This window comes from Panthera uncia, chromosome B4 (genome assembly GCF_023721935.1).
Source record: "Panthera uncia isolate 11264 chromosome B4, Puncia_PCG_1.0, whole genome shotgun sequence".
NCBI lineage: Eukaryota > Metazoa > Chordata > Mammalia > Carnivora > Felidae > Panthera > Panthera uncia.
The window spans coordinates 44,491,754-44,507,855 of NC_064809.1; the positions used below are offsets into that span (position 1 = coordinate 44,491,754).

Consider the following 16,102-nt stretch of genomic DNA (forward strand, 5'->3'; position numbering starts at 1 on the left):
CTGGAATCCCTGTGCCTTTCCTAGCACTCACCAGATTTTATTTTACCAGAATCCCTGTCCAAAGTCACTGAGATCAGTTCTTTTGGCCTCCATTCCCTTATCTTCAAAAGGTGGATTAATAGCAGTACCAACACCACTCTCCATTAGTGTTGACATGAGGATGAAACCATATAAGTCACATAATGAGTTTACCCCGCCTGGTGCAGAGTAACCCCTCCCTAAATTGCAGTGGCTCTGTTTTCTTTTACTAAGGGTGCAAACTGCGGGCAGTTAAAGGAATCCCAGCATTCTTAGTTAGAACTCTGAAAATATTTCCCCATAGAAACACTGTTCTATTCCATAATTGTATTCTGTTCAACTATTATTACTCCTAATCATTCTGTGGTTCTGGCAGTCCAGCCTAATCCTGAAGGTTAGATGGGTTCTCCTGGACTGGCCTGGCAAAACTAACCACCATGAAGAACATTACGGCAAGGAAAAAAATGTGAGTTCTAAACAAGTCCTTTACACATGAACTTTTGAGAGGCGCCTGGGTTGAGCATCTAACTCTTGATTTTGGCTCAGGTCATAATCCCAGAGTCATCAGATGAAGCCCCACATCCGGCTTCACACTGAGCAGGGAGCCTGCTTGGGATTCTCTCTCTCTCTCTCTCTCTCTCTCTCTCTCTCCCTCTGCCTCTCCCCATGTTTACATGCTCTCTAAATAAATAAATAAACAAATAAATAATAAATAAAAATTTTAAAATAAAAAAAACAAATGAACTTTTGAAATAGAACCCACTCTTAAGTTTGATATTACCTAGAAATGAACGTTATGAAGGTAGATACTTTGGAGATTGCAAACCTATCAGGCTGATGAATGGTGGATATTCTACTGACCTGAACCGTCTGAGCGAGAACCTTACGAACGAGGCTAGATGCCAGAGGAACTCAGGGCCATGGGTAGGAAGCCAAACTGTGTTGTAAAGAAAACTAGGTAGACCTTGGGGGAGAGGGGTCAATGGGAGATTACAATCAACACCTGGGTATGCAGCAGTTGGGGAGAGTCTTAGATGGGAGTCCCCAAAATGGGGAAAACGGGATCCTGAGAGCAATACCAGAGGGGTGCCTACTTGACGGTGACAAGCCCATGAAAATGGAAAGGTTGTGGCTGGAAGCTTACAAAAGTCTACCTGGGACCCAGCCAGAAAAGTAACAGCTAGACCCATACTTTGAAAATGGAATGGAATGGCCAGAAGAAATAGAAAAACTATAGCTCCAAGGCTAAGAGCCTAGAAAAGATGGATTCAGGGCCTTTATGTGGAAATGCTCGAAAAGGTTTGAATATAACACTACACCCCGAGGCTAAGCTGAGAGGTTTCAGCACACAACTGTGAGACACTCAGGACTTTTCACTGTAGTAAAATTCAGCATGAAGTTGACCTTGCAGGTGCACAGGACAGAAATGAGCAGAACGGGGAAAGGTGAGGGAGGGCATATTGCAAGCAACACAGGGAGTGGGGAAAGGAGCTGGCTTTTTGTGGAGGTACCGTCCCTTCTGCACACTGGACTGGTGAGAGCCAAGTTGAGACCCAGCTGTACATGGGCGCAGGTCTGCTGGACTCGGTCTCAAACCTGTTAGTGCACCCCTCATAATACTGTGTCTCTGACGACTACACGTGGACCCTAACATGGCACCAAGATCTTTATGATGTTGAAACACAGAGAGCCAACAGGGAATCTCAGGGATGTATCCTATATTCCTGTCTTCCTCATCCCCGACGGCGGTCATGACGCTTCTGCTTGAACAATTTCACTGATGGAATCTCACTTCTCATGAGACACCCATCTCCTTATTCAAGGATTATCATGGGGCACATGGGTGGCTCAGTCGGTTAAATGTCCAGCTCTTGGTTTTGGCTCAGCTCATGATCTCCTGTTTTCATGAGATGGAGCCCCCTGCCGGGCTCTCTTGGGATTCCTGCTTGGGATTCTCTCTCTTCCTCTCTCTCTGCCCCTCCCCGGTGCATGTTCTCTCTCTCTCTCTCTCAATGAATAAACTTAAATAAATAAATAAATAAATAAATAAATAAATAAACAAACAAATAAACAAATAAATAAATAAATAAAAGCCTGTCCTGTGAAGGATTCTCTCCAACCAAACAGATCAGATCTGCCCCCTGGTGACTTCTACTGCTTGTCCTCGTTCTGTTCTCTGGAACGGAGCAGCTAAATCTAATCCTTCCTCCCCATGAGGCCCAGTTCCATTCTGCTAAATCTTCTCTCTTCTAGGATAAATGGTCCACATTACACAACCTTAATAATCAAGTCAATGAGCGTTTCATGATGGCCTTGACGTAAGCAGAACACAGTGCCCATGCAAAGTGAGTAAATTGTCTCTTTGTTCTTCAGGCAAACCGGGCGAAGACAGAAGCATGGATGGTGAATTCTAATACCAAGAAGACTGGTAAGTATTATAAAAAATGTTCAGAGCTTGCCATGGTGTAGCTATGGGGAAAGTGTAGACCAGTTCACCTTGGGGGATCTGAAAAAAGACTTCTAAGAAGAGGTGGGAGTTGAGCTGGGGCTTGCAAGACTTTGACAAGCAGATGGAGGGAAGGAGGCAGGTGGGGAGTGAAACAAGCAGAGGACATGGGCTTGAGGACCTCGGCTCTCAACTTCCTACTTGACCTTGAGCATATTTTAAATGAGGGCCCTAAACTAAATGATCTCTAACGTCTGGTGCTAGAGACCCGATAGGGTGTGAGCTTGAGCATTCCAATTTAGGCAACAGTCCAAACCTGTGAAGCCCTGCCTATATCAAGGGAGTGGCATATGTGTTTGGGACAGGAGGTGGGGGGATAAGAGGAGGATAATCCATTCACTATTCTGCCTGTCACACTGATTCTGCACCCCTCACCATTCTGACCGTGTCATGTTGGGATACTGACAATGTCCTTCTTAGACTGGCAGTTACTATGAGCCAGACACCTTTGGAAGCATGACATATTTACTTTTACATCCCATGGACTCCTCACAGCAGCCCTATGAGATAAGTACAAGTTTTATTATTCCCATTTTACAGATGAGAAAATGGAGGCACAGAGAGATCAAATATCTTGCCCGAGTTCATTGAGCAAGGATTTGAACTCAGGTAGTCTAGCTTCCTACCTTACTTCTTCAATAAAAAACAGAAGAGCAGGGCACCCGGGTGGCTCAGCCGGATGAGCATCCAACTCTTGATTTGGGCCCAGGTAAAGATCTCCCAGTTCATGGGATCGAGCCCCGCACTGGGCTCTGCACTGGCAGCGTGGAGCCTGCTTAGGATTCTCCCTCTCCCTCTCTCTCTCTCTCTCTCTCTCTCTCTCTCTCTCTCTCTCTGCCTTGCCCCCATTCGTGCACTTTCTCTCAATAAATAAATAAACATTTGTTAAAAACACAAGGGCAGAACTGAGCACAGCTCTGTGGGCATGCTCTCCCTTACTAGGGTGAGAATACTGTTAAACTGTAGCTTCTTTTGCCCTCCCATTCACCCAGCCTAAGACATCAGCTTTCTTGGATGCCATGCCACATCAATTCATTCTGAGCTAGCAGTCACCTAAAGCCCCTAAAAGGCTTTTGACAGGAGCTGCTCTTAAACCAGGTCATTCCCATTCTGTTCGCATGCAGTGGATTAGTGAATCCCAGATGCTGGGTTGTTCATAAGCCTTTTAGATTCTCGATAGTAGCTCCTGGTTTCACCCTACAATAATTCTGAAACATGATATGTTATCCAACGTTCCTGTTCCCAGCTTAGTAATAATATAACATGAACAGCTAATGGTTAGTGGAGGATTCATTAACTAAATGTGTTTCATGTAGTATCTTCTATAGTAGTTTTGTCTTTACACGAAGTCTTTTGTGATTGTTGTTGTTGTTACTATCGTTCTCATTTAAGGGAAAAGAAAATCAAGGCTAGTGAAGTTAAGAGACTTGCTCAACATCCAATCGGGAAGTGACAGACCCAAGGTTCATATCCAAGATTGTTCGATTCTGGGGCCAGAACTCATTCATATGCTTTCCTACCTCTTTGCATCATCTAGAAACTTGCCATTATCTAAGTCAATCACAAAAAATGTCAAACAGAATCAAGGACAGAACTCAGAGGTAAATTATATCCCTCTAGGCATATATGAACCAATTATTCAGGTAGTCATACATAGATTGAGGCATTTTTTTACATAATATTGAAAGGCCAGAGAAGTTTAGCGATCTGCCCAAGCTCAGACACTTAGAGAAGAAAGGAGATGAAAAAGAAAACGATCTTGGGGCACATGGGTGGCTCAGTAGGTTGAGTGTCTGACTCTTGATTTTGGCTGAGATCATGTTCTCGTGGTTCCTGGGTTAGAGCCCTACGTGGGGCTCTGTGCTGACAGTGTGGAGCATGCTTGGGATTCTCTCTGTCTCTGTCTCCCTCTCTGTGCCCCTCCTCCACTCACTCTGTATCTCTCTCAAAAAATAAATAAGCAAGCTTTTTTTAAAAAAAGGAAAATGACCCAGAGAGATCAGGCCCTTCATTGCATCAGCACACGCTTCAAGTATAAATGAGTATAAACATATCCAGAAAGTTTTGCAATTACAACGTCATCGAGACTGCAATTCTCCAACTTGTTCACATGCGTCTCACGAGCATCTTTGTCAAAAACCGTGCTGGAGCAAACGTGCACTTCGTCAAAGACAACCCCCTGCCCCGTGGGAGATGGGATGAGTCTGCCCTGATGGCCTCTCAGCGAACACGCAGAAGCCCCCATTCTAACAGCTCACAAATCATCCTTTTACTAACGTGGTGTAGGATTTGGCAGGGAATTACCACAGGTGAAGCTTTGGGAGGCATGCCAGCTCCCTGAAAACTACGCAAATCATCTCCAGGCATCAGGCTCCACTCAACACTGGCCCTACGTCTCCCTGCCCTGTTGAACACACCTCTGTCATCTCCTCTTGACTGAAAACTTCAGCTTGCCTCAGACCCTTCCAACTGAGACTGTTTTCCTTGGTAAGAGAAGAGAGAAGTCCAATTGAACCAGAGTGGTCCGGTCTTCTTTCTCCCTTCTGTTGTTGGAAATGAATCTTAAAAAAAAAAAAAAAAAATCCTTTCTTCTGTCATTCATATTTTCAAGGACCTCAGCAGAGACTGACCCTCACTCCAGGCCAGTTCCCCTCTTTTGTATTTGCTCTCTGTCCTAGCCACTGACAAAGACTCTCTTCTTGCCTGAATTTCATTCAGCCAGGCTCCTCTGAGCCCGTTGAGGGCCCCATCCTTGGGTATGCTCTCCCAGAGTCCAGTTGTAGCAAGAATCCTTTCAGGTCAGTTTAGCCAGAATCTCCCACCCTTGATAGAAGATCCCCCTTGATATCTGACCAGATTCTTCCTTCCCTGCCATCCCCCAGGGAATGTCTGGCTGCCCTGACCTGCCTCCAGCAAGAACCCTATCAGGTCGGGTTAGCCAGATTCCCCCTTATTCGTGATTCTTCTTCTTGGCAATTTTCTATCCACTGACCCCTTCCATTAGGAAGTCCCACTTTGCCTGTTGTTAAATTAAGAGCTAAGCCCAATGTCCCTGCCCTACTGCAGAACCTCAGTACCTAGTCCTGAATTTTGTCTACCTTATCATTTTAACAAGTGACAGAATAATTTTTTAACACCTCTTTTGGACACCTTTTATATGTGTTCATCTTTTTTTTTTTTTTTTTACTTTTTTTTAAATTTTTGATAGGCAGAGAGAGACAGAGCACAAGTAGGGGAGGGGCAGAGAGAGAGGGAGACACAGAATCCAAAGCAGGCTCCAGGCTCTGAGCTGTCAGCACAGAGCCCGACGCGGGGCTTGAAATCACGAACCGCAAGATCATGACCTGAGCCGAAGTCGGACACCCAACTGACTGAGCCACCCACCCACTGAGCCCCATTAATGTTAATTTGTTTCTAGAAAGAGAGAGAGAACAAGGAGGGCAAGAGAGAGCGGGAGACAGAGAATCCCAAGCAGGCTCTGCACTGTCAGCATAGAGCCCAATGTAGGGCTCAAACCTGATCTGTGAGATCATGACCTGAGCTGAAATCAAGAGTCGGTTGGTCGCTTAACTGACTGAGCCTCCCAGAGGCCCCTATGTGTGTTTTTTTAAAGTGAGAGCTCATGTAAGGACTTCCTTTTGACCTCAAAATCAAATGTCTTCCCTTTGCTTCCTTCTCCAGATCATTCCCTTCTACTTACCCAATAAGAGGCAGAATCAGGATTCAGCTCCAAACTCTTTGCCTACACAGCCTGAGCCCTTATGGTACTATATTATTTGTAAATGAGTTATTAACTAAGCCATTAAAAACAACCAATACCAGAACCTTGAGACCTCTATCCCAATGCCTCTCAATCAATTAGACAATTAAAGAGGAATCTGAAAGGAACATGAAGTGCAGAGAATTAAGTGATTTTAACCAATGTTAGGAGATAATTTTTTCAAAGGTAAAATAAACAAAGCTGGGCCCTAGGTAAAGTGGTAAGGAGATTTTAAATAGTAATGTACTCCGCAATAGGGAAAAGAGTCTACCGTGAACTGAACTAAGCTTGGATTTGCACAGGGTGAATGTGTATTTTAAAGGGAGAATGGAGGGGCGCCTGGGTGGCTCAGTCGGTTGAGCATCCGACTTCAGCTCAGGTCACGATCTCATGGTCCGTGAGTTCGAGCCCCGCGTCGGGCTCTGGGCTGATGGCTCAGAGCCTGGAGCCTGCTTCCAATTCTGTGTCTCCCTCTCTCTCTGCCCCTCCCCCGTTCATGCTCTGTCTCTCTCTGTCTCAAAAATAAATAAATGTTAAAAAAAAAAAAAAGAAAGAAAAAAAAATAAAGGGAGAATGGAGTAGAGACCCAGAGAGCAGAACAGAGTGAAAAATTACAAGAAAGGAGGTCTAGTCCATGTGAAACCATCTGGGTCTGTTAGGCTCCTGCCCTCCCACAGACACTGGCAGACAGGGGCCCGGGGCTCAGGTGCTGTCTCGAACAAACTAAGTTCTTTTGTGATCCTTGAGTTTTCTCGGGCAGGCAGTTTAAGGGGGCCTAGCTAAGGTCATTGTTGGGATGTGGCCATATGCTGTTGGCGATTATGTTAGTGTTTCACTCAAGTCTTTATAGGCCAAGGTTGAGGCCTAGTCAAAAAAAGGGCTCAGAGGAGCCTGGCTAGAATGTGGTCATAGAGAATCTTTCTTCAGCTTCCACATAATACAAAAGAATATGTGTCAAATATTTTATTTACCTCATTAATGGGTGGTGGGACTGGTATAATACTACAACCAGTTCAAAGGAGAACTTAAACTACCACGCATTTATAGTCAGTTAAGAAATGCTGGAACAGGGGCTCCTAGGTGGCTCAGTCAGTTAAGCGTCTGACTTTGGCTCATGTCCTGATCTCATGGTTCATGGGTTCAAGCCCCGCATCGGGCTCTGTGCTGACAGCTCAAAGCCTGGAACCTGCTTCGGATTCTGTGTCTCCCTCTCTCTGTCCCTCCCCACTCATGTTCTCTCCCTCTCTCTCTCTCTCAAAAATCAACATAAAAAAAAATTTTTTTTAATGCTGGAATAAATTGACAAATAGAGGCAAACTGGAAAAACAGGTCAATATCCACAGGACAATTAACAACCCCATTCCACAGGAGCCCATCTGCATTTTAATGGAAGGAACACTTTGTATTACTATCAGTCTCCTGTAAGTCAGCTTTTGTCTCTACAGAGTTGTAAAATAACCCCATCAGAAGCAAGCAAAGACGCACACATCTGTAAAATCAAATAATGTCCAAAGGTTCCAGCATTCCATTGAAAGGATATCCAATAATATCTTTTCATCCACTTCAAAACCTTCGTGTTTTCATCTACACCAATCTTCTTGTTCTGTATACCAAGCTCAACAGCAGTAAAAGTGAGTCCAGAAAATCAAAAAGATGATTGAAAAGCATCGATGATCAGGGATAGATCCACACAATAAGTATTAAGAAGACAGTCAATTTCGGTGGTTCGTTTCCTGAACTCTGAAGCCTGGTGGTCTAGGCTTCCTCAAATCCCGACATTGCCACACTGGTCGTGTTACACTAGGCACTTTTTCTCAGTTTCCCTGTGCCCTCAAAATCCTCATCTGTAACATGGGTATAACAACAAGTACCTATTCCATAGCTGAGGGAATCATTGATAAAGTCTGGGTAAATTACAGATGTCATCCTTACGCCTGTGGGAGCCTGTGGCCATGAAAACCTGCCTCTCTTCAGCCTACAAGGCAATGTTTGGCTAGGCCAGATTTCTATCTTCATGATCACAAATTCTACACCAAGGTCAACATTAATTCTTTCTCCCAGGGTTCCCATTGCTTCTAGGAGACTAACCAGTTCTTGTCTGCCAAGTGCAAGAGTCAAGTGTAAGCAAAATTTATCACCATTGCCTCCTTTGACTTGAGTGATGACATTAGCACCAAGTATGAGGTTCTCCTTGTTTATCAGGAGTGTTTAGCAAAAGCCACAGTAGTGTAAACGTGCTGTCACAACTATACTCTGCTTCTGTGCCACTGTGATCCCTGTTCCAAAAGCACCATCCATCTTCCCTCTAGTCATAGCAAGACCCCCAAAACAGCACCTCAATTCTTTTGGTTTGTCTTCGCTCAGACATTCTAACCCCAACTTACAGAATCTCCTTGCAGGTGTACAGGAGGGAAAAAAAACCCTTTCTTTGGCCTCCTGGGTACTTCCACTGGGAGCCTGTAAATTAGACAAAGGGAGATTCACAACAGAAAAACAAAGCCAAGTTTATTAACACATACAGCTTACATACACATGGGAGAAACTCAGTGATGAGTAACTCAAAAGGGTGGCTAGAACTTGGGGCTTACATAGCATCTTAAGAGAACAACAGTACATCTACACAACTATAGCAAACAAAGAAGCAGTTGTTAACAGACCTGCAAGTACTTTCTGTGGCTATGCCCTGGGGCTCAGAGCAGAGGGAACAGGCACAAATTCTCATCTCTGAGTCTCACCCAGGAGAGTGAGTGCACACTTTACTATCTGCTGCCTGAGGGTCTTGCTTCTAATTAGCACACATCTAAGTGCGAACTGCAATCCTTCCTGGAGCCTGAAAGAGCTGGTGGGCACTTCCCCCGCCTTCTCTCTCCTACCAGCTCCAATAATAAAACCAAGTTGTTGGTATCTCCTTGGAAGGGTCTTGTCAACACATCTAGGGCCCCAACTTTTAAGGCTGCCGCCTGAGGGCTGGGCTGCCAAATCACCCCGCTCTGATAGCTAACACGGCTTGCCTCTGCCTTCTCCCTTTAGCCCACTCCAAATCACCAGTATCTCTCTCGAAGGAACTTGCACACATGGCTGGCACCCTAGCTTTTGCAGATGCCACGAAAGGACACGCCCCCAGATCACTTGGTTCTGAAAGCCAACAGGCCTTGCACTCACAAATCCCATAGAACTATAGCCAACAGCCCACCTTCACAGACATATACTTAGGTCCAGTGTAGAGAGAGGCAGGCAAAAAAGCCCATCTCCCAGTTTCTACTGGAAGGGCCCTAATTATATACTTTCCCAGCTGCTGCCAGAGGGTTTGGCGTCCAATCTAGATGCAAACTATGATTCTCCCCTTTGAGACACTGACAGGTTTTGGCACACCTTCAAGTTCTGGGAGCCACTAAGAACAGAGCATGGATAATCACAAAGGTTTGGGGGACAACCAATAGCCATTCTTTTAAAAAAAATTTTTTTTAATGTTTATTCGTTTTTGAAAGACAGAGAGAGACAGAGTACAGCAGGGGTGGGGTGGAGAGAGAGGGGGAGCACAGAATCAGAAGCAGGCTCCAGGCTCTGAGCTGTCCGCACAGAGCCCGACACGGGGCTCGAACCCACCAACCGTGAGATCATGACCTGAGCCGAAGTCGGACGCTCAACTGACTGAGCCACCCAGGTGCCCCAACCAATAGCCATTCTTAGAGAGATTGAGTCAGTACTCAAAAACCTCCCAGCAAAGATAATGAAGATGGCTTCTTTGGTAAATTGTACTAAACATTTAAAGAATTAATACCAATCCTTCTCAGTCTCCCAAAAAAGAAAAGACAAGGAGACACTTCCAAACTCATTTTATAATACCAACATTACCCTAATACCAAAACCAGACAAGAACACTATAAGAAAAGAAGATTAAAGGCCAATATTCCTGATGAACACAGATGCAAAAACCCTCAAAAAAAATATTAGCAAAACAAATTCAGCAATGCATTTAAAGAATCAATACACTATGACCAAGTAGGATTTCTTCCAAGGATGCCAGAATGGTTCAACATCCACAAATCAATGTGACGCACCAGATAACAAAATGAAAGATAAAAAGCATACAATCATCTCAGTAGATGAAGAGAAAACATTGGACAAAATTCTATTTCTTTCATGATGAAAACTCTCAACAGATTGGGTACATAAGGAGCATGCCTCAACATTATAAAGGACAAATATGACAAACCCACAGCTAACATCATACTCAATGGTGAAAACCAAAAGCTTTTCCCCTAAGATCAGGAATAAGACAAGGATACCCACTCTAGCCACTTCTATTCAACATAATACTCAAAGTCCTAGCCAGAGAAATTAGGCAAGAAGAAGAAAAAATCAAAGGTATCCAAATAAGAAAAGAAGAAGTAAAATTGCCCCTGTTTGTAGATGACATATTATAAGCCTAAAACACACACACACACACACACACACACACACACACACACACACAGCCCGTTAGAGGGGTACCTGGGTGGCTCAGTCAGTTGGATGTCTGACTCTTAATCTCAGCTCAGGTCTTGATCTCATGGTTCGTGAGTTCGAGCCCCTTATGAGGCTCTGCTGACAGTGCAAAGCCCGCTTGGCATTCTCTCTGCCTCTCTCTCTGCCCCTCCCTTTCTCACTTGCTCTCTCTCCCAAAATAAATAAACCTAAGCAAACAAAAACCTGTTAGACCTAATAAAGGAATTCAATAAAGTTTCAGATACAAAACTCTATATACAAAAATCGGCTGCATTTCTACATACTAACATTAACTATTGAAAAAAGAAAATGAAAAAAAAAACCAATCCCATTTACAATATCCCATTTACAGTAGCACCAAAAATAATAAAATAGGCATGAATTTAACAAAGGAGACATATTTCATTCAGTTGCATCATTGAGATTGAAATAAGTGAGAGTCAGAGCCCCAGAGGAGTATGTTATCCACTCTAAAATCTGTACATCTGGACTTTCAACTCTTATTTGATAGTCACTCTATACTCACAAAGATGGGCAAAAACCCCAAAGTTTTCCTGAGGATGAGCTATTTTTTTTCACTTTTATTTATTTAAAAAAATGTTTTAAGTTTATTTATTTTGAGAGACAGAGAGAGGAGGGTCAGAGAGAGAAGGAGAAAGAGAATCCCAGGCAGGCTCCGTGCTGTCAGCGTGGAGACCAATGTAGGGCTCGAACTCATGAGCCATGAGATCACGACCTGAGCCGAAACCAAGGGTTGCACGCTTAACCGACTGAGCCACCCAGGTGCCCATGATGATGAGCTTTTTATTCATACATCCAAACACTTAGGGATTTTTCCCTTAGACATATTTCCCACAATAATTTCAATAAATTCCAGAATCCAAGATTAATGCAAATTGAAAATAAAAATAACAATTTCAAAAATATCCATTGCCAATAATTCAACTCTTAGGACTCATTCCTCAGTAAACAATACAAAATATGGGCAAAGATAGTTTGCCAAAAAATATGGGCAAACTATACTCTGCAACATTATTTATAACAGTGAACACATGAAAATAGACATCTTAAAAATGCCTGGTTGAATAATCTTAGTGCTTCCATTCACTGGACTTACACAGCCATTAAAAATTCTCTTTACAGGGTGCCTGGGTGGCTCAGTCGGTTAAGTGTCTGACTCTGGATTTGGCTTAGGTCACGATCTCATGGTTCGTGGGCTCGAGCACCACAACAGAGCCAGCTTGGGATTCTCTCTCTCTCCCTCTCAGCCCCTCCCCTGCTCGTGTTTTCTCTCTCTCTCTCACTCTCTTTCTCTCTCTCTCTCTCTCTCTCAAAATAAATAAATAAAACTTGAATATCCTATTTACAAAATACGTTTGTTGGTAGGGAGATAACTTTATGATAGACGTTAAGTGCAAAAAGCAAGTCATAGGGGCGCCTGGCTGGCTCAGTTGGTAGAGCATGGGGCTCTTGATCTCAGGGTCATGAATGCGGTCAAGCCCCACGGTGGGTGTGGAGCCGACTTAAAAAAAAAAAAAGCAAGCCGCAAAACTATGATAACGTCTTAACTATGTAAAACTATGTACATTGTGTCTGTTCAGGAATCCTTCTGGTTGAAAGAAACACTCAAATCAGCTGAGTAAAAAAAAAAGGGGGGGGGAGGAGTCTCCCAGCCTCCAGGTGGCCAGTGGAGAGCTCTCAGTTATTGCTTATTGCTTCTCTCCTTATTTCTCCCCAGTTCTCTCCTGATTAGTTCCTTCCTCGCTTTTTCTGCCTGCCAGCTTTTTCTCCTCTGCTGCACAGGACCCAAACACGACCTCCCAAATGAAACACCCAGTGGAGGTAGCTAGACTCTCTGTAACACAATTCCAAATTTCAGGCAGACGGAATTGAATTGGCCCAACTTGGGTCATAGACCATCCACTTCTTGTCCAGTTGGATATGATTATTTAGGGTAGAGGTCATTTTGTCCAGCCGGCTGCAAGGGTGCCTTCGGAGAAGTGCATAATTGGAAGCAGTGAGAAAGGGAAGGGCAGAGGGCCGGGCAGACGCTTGGGAGGTAGCTAGAAGTTATTATCATAGAGGGAAGGAAATAAGCCACATTTTTAATAACATTGATCACTGAATGACTGGATCATGATGGTCTTTATTTTATCTATGCTATTTTACACTTTACAAGTGTTCTACAACGCTGTGTTTTTTTAGAATCAGGAAAAATGTGGGTTGGGTTGGGTTTTTTTTTCATATATAACAAGTTTTGAGTTCCATCTCTATTATGTGCTAGCTTGTTATGGGAGTTGCCAGGTTGAATGATTAATGGACGTTCTCTGTCCTCAATGAGCCTGCCTCCTTGTGCCAGTTGCCCCTTCCTTGTGTTTGTACTTAACCTTGCCAAGACCTTGTGGGATTCTAAGTCGTTTCTGAAGCCAGTGTCATTCAGTTATGTAACTCTGAACGCCAATAACAACTGTAGTCTGTACCATGTGACTTAGTTATTGGTGGTATGCAATTGTTGACTCTTGAACTGTTTCAAATGAATATTCTTTAAAAAAAAAGACTAAGTTTTTTTTGGTTTTTTTGTTTTTTAAAGAAAAACCATTCTAGGGGCTCCTGGGTGGCTCAGTTGTTTGAACGTCCAACTCTTGATTTTGGCTCAAGTCATGATCCCAGGGTCCTGGGATGGAGCCCGGCATCACGCTGAGCATAGAGCCTGCTTGGGATTCTTTCTCTCTCTCTCTCTCTCTCTCTCTCTCCCTCTGTCCCACTTTCTGCACGCATGTGCACTCTCTCTCTCTCTCTCTCTCTCTCAAAAGAAAAAAAAAGAAAAAGAAAAGCCATTCTTAATATTTGAATACTCCTTAAGTTGGCTAACTAGCACACGTTATGTGCAATAAATATTAGTTTTCTGGTTAAAATTCACTTTGTCACCATAGAACTAACTTTCCCATAACCACCGTCCATTTGTTTCTCATGGACCTGTTTGCCTAACATCTAAACGGCCAATTCTTCCTTCACTTTTATGAAATTAGCCTTAATTCCTCTTTCCCCACCTCACACTTCCTTCACCTTCTTGTTTTACTGGCCAGCTCTCAAGGTTTCAAGATCACACATATGGTCATAAATGTCTCTTTCAGTTAAGAATCTGGATAGAAATATGAAATCATATTTAACTGTCTTCTTTCATATACATAGGGAATTCTATCTTTAAAGTGTGAAAAAAAAGGGGGGGTCGGGAGCGGCGTCTGAGTGGCTCAGTTGGTTAAGCATCAGGCTTTGGCTCAGGTCATGATCTCATGGTTCATGGGTTTGAGCCCTGCATCGGGCTCTGCATGGAGCCTGCTTTGGATCCTCTGCCCCTCCCCCCCTCTCTGCCCCTCTCTCTCTCTCTCTCTCTGTACTCATCTCTCAAAATAAATAAACGTTGAAAAACTAGTAATAAAATAAAATTGTGGGGGAAAATGAGTTTTTGTGGCTTCTATGGCTGGGGTTAGAGTCAGTCTTTAAAGCCTTGCCAGTGGTTCCATTTGAAATATAATCTTTGAGTCACAGAGGAGAAGTAACATGATACAGTGTGAGGCTAGGAGAGCCAGGGTTCGGATCTCAGCTCAACTGGCAGGGACCATTAGCAAAATACAGCGTGTTTCCCTGAGCCTGTTTCCTCATCTGTAAAATGGGAATCATAACACCTGCTTCTCAGTGTCTTTAAGATTAAATGCGTTACAATAGCTGCCACGTACATATTAGGTGGTCAGTAAACATTTGTTAACCTGATGAAATGTAAAGAACTTGCAGAACTATCAGGAAAACACCCACCTAATTGCCCCAAAGGGCAGTGAGAGTTTTTGATAAAGGAGGTAGAACTACTTTTAGTCATATTGCATGGGCAAAGGTCAACCCCTCCTTCAGTTAAAAAGCTGGGGGCAGGGCTTAACCAGGAAGTGTAGTCCTTCCGTAAGCCTCCCTTCAGCCTTACTAGTCCCAAACCTGAAGCAGCTACAGTCAGATGGGATCTTGGGTCACATGAGCCTCCCTAAATGAGAAGCCAAGAAGACTGGGTGAACGTTTCCTCTTAAGTTTTGTGGAGAGAGACTCAGGTACAGAAATACCTTGCTGCCTACCTGACCTGAAGCAGGAAAAACCACTGACAGCTGCGTTCCCAGGTAACACCAGGGGGCACCAGTGTTCCCAGGAGGACCCAGTCTGGGTTTTCAGTCCTGGGTTTGCTAAAGGAGGCAAATCCAACCAGGGGAGAGGTTTACTGGGTTTATTAAAAAGTTCTTAACATGTAAACTCGGAAGCCAAATGACAGCGAAGAATCTAGTTTGTTGGGGTTTCCAGAAAAAGGAGAGAGAAAGAAGTATTAGGTTTCTCTTTCATTTCTCCTTTGCTGTAGAAGGTTTGAAATAGCTCAGTTAAGCATATGTAACTGGCTGGATCATGTATAACACTATGCAGTCCTCTCTCATTGTAGGACAAGGTGTATGATGGAGTGACAGCCGGTCAGGGGCCAAGAGCCCACGGAGGTGCTGTCTCCTAGAGCAGGGAGGGGGCTGAGGACGAGAATCCCCGGGTTTGCGCCCAGGGTCCTGGGCACCTTGTGGGAACGTGGTCTAGCTCTGGCAGACCCTCACTGGCAAGGCCCAGGTAAAATGGGAAATCCCTCTCCCTCCCCTCTAGAAAGCTCCCTCCTGTCTGAGCCCACCCCCACCCCCACCCCACCCCCACCCCCTGCCCTGTTAGAGCCTCAGTCCTTTTGTATAGCTGAAGTGCTCTAAGGCTCTGTCTCTCAGGTTCCCTTCTGTTGTGGGAAGTGAAGATATTTTTAGCTCATTTCACCATTAGGATTACAAAACGTGTCCTCCTCGGAGATGGCAAACAGGGGAGAGGCATGGAGGTATAAAGCTGTCTGGAGTTCAGGGAGGAAGGAAAAGACAGCCTCTGAAGGGCACAGGGGCCACAGGGTGCTGAAGGGAAGGCTCGAGGCAACCAGACAAAATTCAGCTGACAGTTAGGTCTGGGAACCCCCTGGGGGATGAGTGTCTGTGTACAGGCGCGCGTGGCACCCGGGCCTCATCTGTACATCCAGAGCTGGTGGAAGTGGGCTCGTGGGCTGAGCCCTCCACGGCCTTGGCCTTCGCACCGGGCAGACCCGCACGAGGCAAACTGAGCTCAATTCTGTCAGGCTCGCTTCGGCCACCAGTCACGGCAGCCTCCGAGCCGGAACGACAAGAGGCACACGTGCTTGTCGGTTACCTGCCACGGGGAGGGAAGTGAAATCCAGCCTCAGCAATGAATCCACCACTAGAAATCCCCAGAAGTGTGTCCGTCTG

At 44.6% G+C, this 16,102-nt stretch overlaps 1 protein-coding gene across 4 annotated transcripts in view; it reads left to right on the plus strand.

The window, feature by feature from the left end:
• The first annotated feature begins 450 nt into the window (after positions 1 to 450).
• BCL2L14 (BCL2 like 14) overlaps positions 451 to 16,102 on the plus strand; it is a 53,506-nt gene continuing 37,854 nt past the window's right edge. For 3 of the 4 annotated variants that reach the window (XM_049627095.1, XM_049627097.1, XM_049627098.1), the window contains exons 1-2: positions 451 to 484; positions 2,392 to 2,446. The gene's annotated coding sequence lies outside the window, so the exon portion shown is untranslated. Of the gene's footprint in view, positions 485 to 2,391; positions 2,447 to 14,762; positions 14,933 to 16,102 lie in introns of those variants that run through there. The other variant, XM_049627096.1, reaches the window with a different exon arrangement.